Here is a 9,617-nt window from a genome sequence, read left to right as displayed (position 1 = left end):
AGGGGGTCTGGGAGAGTGGGCGGTGGGGCTGTGTGGGGCAGTCTTTGAGGAGGCTGCAGCAGCTGGTGGGGGATGGCTTCAGGTGAGGCAGCTATTGGTGGGCTGGGGTGGGGTATGTGAGCCTTGTGTGAGGGGTGATAGCCCCTGCAGGGACCATTTGGCCCCTGTTGGGGGGGGGGCATAGCCCTTGTGTGGTGGCTGAACCCCCTGTTGGGAGGGCATAGCCCCTGTGTGGGGCCATAGGCCCTGTGGGAGGGCAGCAAAATATATATTCGTGTATTCATGAAAGATGTATTTAGAGTTCACTTTATTATTATGATACACTGGTAGGTTTCCACATTGCTTTAACACTGTAGAAAAATCAATAAAACATTGCCCAACTCATCACTGTCTCTGTCTCGCTCTCTCTCTCCCTTTATAGTGGTCTTTTGTTTTAATTGTGGAGGAACATGGATTTTGGGGTATTTTACAGAGTGACTTTGGGGTTTTTTTATCAGGGATTTTTCAGTTTTCCAATAGGGAAGACCAGAATTCCTGCTAGGGAGGCCAGTGGCAGGAACCTGCCTTCTCCAAGCTGGCACCTTGGACCCAGCTGGCTGTGGCTGACCTCCTGGCCAAATGGGGCCAGGAGGACATGCTTTGACAGTTCAAATCAGGCCACCACACCCAGAACATCTTCCAGGTGATAGCTGCCAAGATAGGGCAGGTGGGACACATGGCAATAGTGCCACACAGAGGCCAACTCTGCAGCCACAGCCCACTGGCAGCTGGCCCAGAGGGGCAGATGACTCTACTGGATGGGCAGTCCCCGTCCAGGTCTGGCAGGTGAGCAGCAGGTCACAGCCAGGCAACAGTCCTCACTACCAGTCTGCTGCAGTGGGTAAAGGGTGCAGGGAACTCTCAAGGCTGCTTCAGCAGTCCGACTGGCACAAGGGGTAGTGTCCCCAGGTACCAATTGGCTGGGCCCCAGAAGCTCCTGAGAGCTAGTAGTCCTGAGCTACTTCCTAGGGCAGCTTTTTGTACTGATGGGGCCAGGATAGGGCGGCTTTTTATACTGGTGGGGACAGCACAGGTGCTGGTCCTGGGCTCTAGCTCCCCTGGCTATAGATCCTGGAGGAGCCAGGCAGGGTTATTTTTCCCCAAGTGGCACAATTTGCTCCACAAAAAAGTGCATGCCCAAGCATGTGCACTGAGGCAAAAAGCCCCGGCTCAAATTTGTACTACTTGTATTTGAGCTGCTGCAAGCACACGTGCTTGCATGTATGGACACGCCCCCAGAGACTTAGCTCTGCACACATATAAGTCTTCAAATTGTATCCCTTTCAAAGGTGGTGGTTGGTGGTGTGTCTTGCTAGTCTGCTGTCTAACCTGTGGCCTGGTACTTAAAGCACCATGAGCCAAAATCAGAGATGCAGGTTGAAGCCTTCCCTAGGTGGCAGAGGACCCATAACTTTAGTCTATTACCTTCTGGGCAAAAGCCTTAACCACTAGGCTCTTGGGCTAAAACATGGAGGACCCTCCTTCTCACCTGGGATCCTGTACTCTCTAGGCAAGGTTTATTGCTGGGTACAGTTTAATGACTTATGCTTTCCTGGGAACATGCCTATGCTTTCCCTTACTGAGCACAGCCTACAGTGCATGCTCAAGATCTATGCAGGGATCTCTGTGAACATCTACTGCACATGCATCGTGAACACAATGGTCAGCATGGCCTCCTGGTCCTAAACCTTTCAGTGAGGGGGAGCACTGCTGTAAGCAGAACGGCTGTGTGGTTAAATCAAGAAAAGAGAGGGCACAAGCCCAGAGCGTATGAGGGGTAAGCCAGAGCCTATGAGGGGTGTACCAGGGGTTGAGCTTGACCCTGGGCTCAGAGCCCATGAAGGGTGAGACCGGAGCCAAGGGTCCTGCAGGCCATGAACAATGATACCAGAATTGACAGGCCCAGATTGCATGGGGGGCAAGGCTGAATCTGGGGCATAATACCCTAAGGTATTGGGATAGCGGATCTTGGGTAAAGGGATTCCGAAGGGGCCTCAGCTCAGACAAGGGCCAAAGACCTGACATAAAACCTAGGGGCAGTCTCCCTGCCCAATTATAACATCAAGGTGTAGCAGGAAAGAAAACAGGCGATACCCTGAGAAAGTAGAGCAGGCAGGCAAAGCTGGATCTAGGTTGCTTCTAGGGGGTGATTTTGCTGTCCTATCATTGGACCTGTTAGACCATGCCAAAGACTGTTCCTACATATTCCTGGAAATGGTTGTTATAGGATATAAAATTTGTCTTTGGAGCAGGAGATCGTGGAATCCTACCATCACATGTGACAATTAGGCCAGAGAGAATCTCTCCTGAATTCTACAAAATGAAGTTGTTTAATCAAGAGAGTTGAGAGCAATGCTACTATTACTACCCTTGAGTAGCTTATGAGATGATGATGAAGATGGTCTTGTGGGAGATATGGGTTTGTGTCTTCTTGGGCAAAGGAGAAAAATAAAGTTTTGCTTCATACTTGCTGGGCCAAAGCTCTTGTCCAGTCTCATCTAGTAAGGCCAGAGGTGGCCAACCTGTGGAACCAGCACACTTTGTGTGTAGCATATGGCAGATTGAGGGAACAGGCAGTATAATGGCAGTCAAGGAAGAAAATGGAGATCAGAGCATTTGATTAGGTAGGGAGGCAGCAGTAAAGAAGCAGATTCACAGATTCACAAAAAATTAGGGCTGGAAGGGACCTTGTGAGATCATTGGATCCAGTCCCCCTGCTCTGGGCAGGAAAGACTGCTGAGGTCAAATAAACCCAGCAAGGTGTGTGTCCCGTCTCCTTTTGAAGCTCTCCAGGGTAGGTGCCTACACCACCCCTGCTGGGAGTCTATTCCAGAGTCTGGTCACGTGAACCGTGAAGAAGTTTTTACTCATATCCAGTCTGAAACCTTCTTCTAGGAGTTTATGACCATTGCTCCTGGTTTTCCCCAGGATCATTTGGTAAAAATTGTTTACCTGGCCCCTGATGCTCTCCCTTGATATATTTGTAACCTGCCACCAAATCCCCCTGAGTTCTTCTCTTTTCTAGGTTTAACAGTCCCATATCAGTCAGCCTTTCCTCATATGGCTTGCTCTTCAGGCCTCTAACCATATGAGTGGCTATTCTCTGGACTCTCTCAAGCTTGTCCACATCCTTGTTGAAGTGTGGTGCCCAGAACTGGATGGAGTACTCTAGCTGTGGCCTCACCAATGCTAAGTAGAGTGAGAGAATAACTTCCTTAGTTTTGCTTGAGATGCATCAGTTGATGCATATCAGCATATTGTTTGTTCTGCTAAGTATAGCATCACACTTGGTAGGTCATATTCATTTTATGGTCAATTATGACCCCCCAGGTCCCTTTTGGACATGGTGCTAGCACCACTGAGCTCATAGGTTTGTTACAGATTTTTCTTCCCCAAATGGAGCACTTTATACTTCTCAGTGCTGAACAGCATCTGGTTCTGGTCTGCCCATCTAACTAATCTATCTAGGTCCACCTGGATCATCAGCCTACCTTCATGCATGGTCACACTTCCACAGAGCTTAGTGCTGTCATTGAACTTTGTCAATCTGCTTTTCACCCCAACATCCAGATCATTGATGATGTTGAAAAGCCTGGGTTCAAGTACCGAACCCAGGGGAACCCCACTTGCTACCTTGTACCAGGTTGACACAGATTTGTCTATTAGTACTCTCTGGGTTCAACCTCCACCCCATCCAGTTTCTTACCCATCTGACCATTGAATTGTTGATCACATAGTCTCCTATTTTTACCTTGAGAGCCTTACGGGACACCAAGTCAAAGGCCTTCCTAAAATCCAAGTAAATGACATCAACCTCATCTCCCTTTTCCAGGTGGTGAGTAACTTGGTCAAAGAAGGAGGTGGGGGTTAGTCAGACATGGCCTACCCACAACAAAACCATGCTGGTTGTCATTCAGAATTTTACCTTCTACAAGCGTATCACATATGGACTCCTTGAGAAGATTTTCAAGGATTTTTCCTGGGATTGAGGTAAGGCTAACTGGCCTATAGATCCCTGGGTCCTCTCTCCTCCCCTTCTTGAAGATGGGCACAACACTGGCCCTCTTCCACTCATCTGGGACCTCTCCTGAGCACCATGATTTGTCAAAAAGGTTCACCAGCAGTCCTCAATGACATTGGCTAGTTCATTCAGCACTCTCAGATGGAGTTCATCCAGTCCTGCTGATTTATAAATATGTAGCCCCTCTATCTGTTCTTTTACCAGCTCTACATTGACTATTGGTACGTGATCATACCTACTGTGATTATTTTGTGTAATATTTGCATTCAGCAGGCTATCACTCTTAGACTGGGGGAATACAGATGCAAAGTACTCATTCAGGAGTTCAGTTTTCTCCTTCATGTCAGTGATCAGATGTCTAGATTCATTGAGAAGTGGTCCACATTTCCATTGGTTTTCCTTCTGTTACCTACGTACCGATAGAAGGACTTGTTATTGTTGTCAATTTTGGTTACTCACCTGAATTTGGTCACTACAATTGCTTTTCCAATCTTCCCCCTACAGCTGTGGGCCAATCTGATGTAGTTATCCTTGGGGTCTATTCCTAGCTTCCATCGTTGGTAAGCCTCCCTCTTCTTTTTCAGAAGATATGTGACTTTCTTATTAAGTCAAGATGGCCTCCCGGCCCTGTGCCACCTTTTTGCATACAGTTATGGACAACTTCTGTGCACTGAGGATTGTGTACTTAAGGAATGACCACTCTCCACTGTCCATGCACATTCTTTCCCTGTGGTCCATGATCCCATAGGGCATTACTCACTAAAATCCTTAGCTTACTGAAGTCAGCTTTTTTAAAGTCAAGAATTTGTATCTTACTGACAGATTTCTAAGCTCCACAACTGACAGTGAAAGTGATAGTGTCCCACAGGGAAGGAAGCAAAAAGTAGAGGTGCAGAATTGGCCAAGGAAAGAGATAAGAGTGGTACTCAGGGAGAACTCACTTAGGGCATAACTACCAAAAAGATTGGACCCCAATTTAGTAGGTCTAAAAATGTTATGGTTTCTTTTCTTTATCTTTTTGTTATTTTTTTTTTGAGTGGGGATGGAGAAGGGGTATTAAAAATACACTAACTAACACTATAACTATAGTTATATAACTAGAACTAGAACTGACACTATAACTATAAAAAACAGTAACTGACACTACCCTATGCTCCTTATTCATGTGGGCACGAATGACATGGCTCTGAGCATTCCCAGCCAGGTCATGAGAGACTACAGGGCTCTGGGAGTGGGGCTTATGGGGTTGGAGGTGCAGGTGGTCTTTTCCTCACTTCTCCCACTTGTGGGTCATGGGCTGAGGAGGAAAAGATGGGTCGAGGCAGTCAACCAAAGACTGTGGCACTGATGTCATTGTGAAGGCTTCAGCTTCCATGATCACAGTCCACCCTTTGGTGAGAGAAGAAGTAGTCTGCTGGGGAGAGGCAGCCCCGACCTCACTCCACTGGGGAGGAGGCTCTTTTCAGCCAGAGTGGATGACCTACTCAATTGGGCTTTAAACTAAGCCCACCAGGGGTTGGAGGGATTACCGCCACTGCAAGCCCACTGGGCAACACTTGTAAATAAAACAGACTAAGGCACTTAAGAGAACCCACCCATACCCTAGCCCTGGAATGATCTCTAGGGAAGGCAGGGGGCCCTAATGGGACACTTGCTTTCCTGTACACCAATGCCAGGAGCTTGGGGAATAAACAGGAGGAACTGGTCCTCCCACTAAACAAGAATGACTATGACCTCATAGGGATAATGGAGACCTGGTGGGACTCCACCTATGACTGGGCCACAGGTATAGATGTCTATACCCTGTACAGGTGAGATCGTACAGATAAAAGGGGTGGGAGTGTAGCTCTCTATGTCAAGGACAGCTACACATCCCTGCAAATTGACACTGGCACCCAGGATGGATGACCGGAGTCATTTTGGGTCAAAATACATAGGGAACGCGGCTCAGGGGACATCGTGGTAGGAGTTTACTACAGACCTCCTAACCAGAAACAAGAGCTGGGCCAGGAATTTGCCAGGGAACTGGCTGAGTCTGCACACTCTCAGTGTATGGTTGTCATGGGAGAGTTTAACTACCTGGACATCTCATGGGATGAGCGCTGGGCCAAATCTGATCGGTCGCAAAGCTTCCTCATGTGTGCGGATGAGCTCTACCTGACTCAAGAAAACTATGGGCTGATGAGAGGTAAAGTGTTGCTGGACCTGGTACTGGCCAAAGGGGATGACCTAGTCAGTGACCTAAGAATCAATGGAAAGCTGGATGATAGTGACCACTAGCCGATTACCTTTACAATCCATCACAAACCTGGAAAGTCAGTTAGCAATACAGAAGTCCTTGACTTCAGGAAAGCTGACTTTGACAAGCTCAGAAGGCTTGTTGTTAAGCCCTAAGTGACCATGACTCGACAGGAAGAGGAGTACAAGAGGAGTCGTTGCTCCTCAAGGGAATGATCCTGACAGCACAAGGGATGGCCATCCCATCTCGGAGGAAGGGTAGCAAAAGGGCACAGCAATCCCTTTGGCTCAGCAGGGAACCTGAGGACATTAGACTTAAAAGTCTTCTATGGAGTTGGGGAGGCATAGGAGTGATTCTGGTCACGCGATGATGATTAGGAATAGAACCTAAGGCTGCCTTTACATGTTCTACATAACTTAAAAGATAAAGCAAAAATCTGTGGGTGGAAGAAGAAAAAAAACACATTCAAATGAAATAAGCCTTCATCTTTAACACAGATTATTGACACTGGAGCAAACATGATGGAAAACTTGGGAATCCGTTGAATATATTTTATATCAAGTTGGGATTACATTCTAGAAGAAATATTTTAATCAAACACTAAATCGGGCTCAATATAGGGGTTCTGGAGTGACATCCAAGTGTGTGTGACCCACAGGCAGTATAGTAGGTGCCTGAAAGGTCTGTCCTTAAAACCTATAAATTAAATCCAAAAGAGAAGTCAGATGTCATTGTGTTCCACTTTAAAGTATCCTACATGCTAGTAGATTCCATGCCCAGAATCAGGGACTTGAATCCCTCAACAAGAAATAAGGTACCTAACTAATGTCACAAATACCTTCATGTTAAAGCATGAGCCACCTTAGCTACCCTGCAGAAATTTTGAAAATATCATCAAAGCTTGAGCCTCACAATTCTGAAGGAGAGAAGCAATCAGTCATGTTACGTTTATAGTCAGACAGAAGTCAAAGTAGACATAGGACCGTATAACATGAATAAGAGATGTTAATTCAAGTAATGGGACCACACTTGAACACAAAATTGTGAAACAATAAACCTTCCACAGGCTGAATTGTGTTAAGTTGATTTTTATAATATTATTGTTTAAGAACAATACCAAGTGGCACTTTCCCAAACATATGACTCTCAGCTGTCAACCCCTCCTAGAGCTAGGTCACTGATTCTTTAAAGAAGTTCAAAGAGGAAATGATGGTGATGTTCATTCAATACCAAAAGTTTTGGGGTTAGAGCACTCCCCTGAAAAGCAAGGGGCAGGGAAGGGGGGGACTGGGAAGGATGGGGGAGGTCCCTTGGGCAGAAACCTGTCTTCATGTCCAATTTGAAGCTGGGAACAAAACTTACTTTTCCCACCTGATTGTTGAGGGACCTAGGCTGCAAACTACCAATACTTTTGGGTGAAGCTGTGTCTCCCTCTTTGAATATGCTGGTTCAGCATACTAACAGATACACTGGAATTAGCCTTTCTTAAGTCAATGCTATAACCACAAGGCTCTAGATTCATTCTCACTCCCCAGAACAAACATAGGAAAATAAAAGTGAACTATTTTATAACTCCTGGCTAGAGATTATTTCAGCAGCTTGCATGCCTTTCATATGTCCCTACTCCTATAGTGCCTTTACAAGAGGTGGGATTGACAATGCCCTTGACACTGAAAATAGTCTTACAGATAAGAGAGAAGTTAATTGTTGATACACTAAATGCCCAAGCCAAGCAGTTACATGACATCAGAATATTTTAACACTCGGTTCCCATTAGCTTATTAGTATTCCCAAATATTGAAATGCATTCATATGTTTTGAATTTTCCGCAGTATATTCCCCAAAGCTGCCTTTACCTCCTTGTTTCTCAGGCTGTAGCTGATAGGATTTTACATGGGAGTTAAGATACTGTACTGGATAGAGAAGAGTCTGTCAAGAACCACCAAAGAGGCTGAACTGGATCTCAGATATCAAAACAAACCAGTCCCATAGTACAAAAGAACCACAGTGAGATAGGAGCTGCAGGTAGAGAAGGCTTTACTCTGACCTTCAGCAGAGCATATTCTCAGGATGGTGGAAATGATGCAGATGTAAGAGACCAGGGTGATAGAGAAGGAAGTCGAACTTACAAGCATAGCTGAAGTGAGAAATGTCATTTTACTGATGAAGGTCTCTGTACAGGACAGTTCTAGTACAGATGGGAATTCACAACTAAAATTGTTCATTTCTCTGGGTCCACAGAAATGTAAATGTAACACAGGTGTAGTGTTTGTTATTGCATGAAATATACTGATCAGCCATGCACCACCCACCAGTCTTATTCCAGCTTGCTTATTTATGGTCCCTCCATAATGCAGTGGAGTACAGATGGTAGCATACCTATCATAGGCCATTGCTGATAGCATGAAAATTTCTGCACAGCCATTAGAAGAAGTAAGTTCATTTGGGCAAGGCAAGCAGGGAAAGAAATTATTTTCTCTTCTGTCAAGAGATTCTGCAGCATCTTTGGGACAGTGACTGATCAAGGAAGGATAAATGAAATAGGAAAAAATACATGGGGGTATGAAGGTGAGGATCAGCTCTTGTCACCAGCATGATGGTCCCATTCCCTACCACAGTTAGTAGGTATGTAAGTAGAAAGACCACAAAAAGTAAAGGCTGGAGCTGTGGGTCACTGGAAACACCTGACAGAACAAAATAGCTGAGAGTTGTTTGGTTCCCCATGGCCATTTGTTCACCAAACCTTTGACCTGGAAGAAGAAATAAATAAAACAATTACCAGGAATAAATTGTAGTTCTCCTTTTATGGGTAAGGAGATCTCTATATAGAGAACTTTGTCATATATCTAAACGTCCATATATCTTTCACTGAATAATGGATTTTTGATTAGGAGATTATCAGAAGTAGGGGAAAAAATGGTTTCTCAAAATTGGGGTTGTCATAGTTTCATAGTAGCTAGGGTCAGGAGGGACCTGAACAGATCATCTAGCCTGACCCCCTGCCATAGGCAGGGATGAATGCTGGGTTCACAAGACCCCAGACAGGTGATCATCCAACCTCCTCTTGAATTTGTCCAAGGTAGGGGCGAGGACCACTTCCCTGGGAAGTTGGTTCCAGATTTTGGCCACCCTAACTGTAAAATACTGCCTTCTGATCTCTAACCTAAACCTATTCTCCATCATCTTATGACTATTGTTCCTTGTCACCCCAGGTGGTGCTGGGGAGAAAAGGGCTCTACCTATTTGCTGTTGATCTCCCCTGATGAGTTTGTAGGCAGCCACCAGGTCCCCCCTCAGCCTCCTCTTGCTGAGACTGAA

The 9,617-nt window shown here is 45.8% G+C and overlaps 1 pseudogene; it reads right to left on the bottom strand.

Annotated features, from left to right (window-relative positions):
• Positions 1-8,107: 8,107 nt before the first annotated feature.
• On the bottom strand, positions 8,108-9,029 carry LOC112551579 (annotated as a pseudogene).
• Between the last annotated feature and the right edge of the window lie 588 nt (positions 9,030-9,617).

Source organism: Alligator sinensis, unplaced genomic scaffold (assembly GCF_000455745.1).
Source record: "Alligator sinensis unplaced genomic scaffold, ASM45574v1 scaffold174_1, whole genome shotgun sequence".
NCBI lineage: Eukaryota > Metazoa > Chordata > Crocodylia > Alligatoridae > Alligator > Alligator sinensis.
The sequence above is the reverse complement of the archived record's forward strand: the minus strand, read 5'-3'. Positions and strand labels throughout refer to the sequence as shown.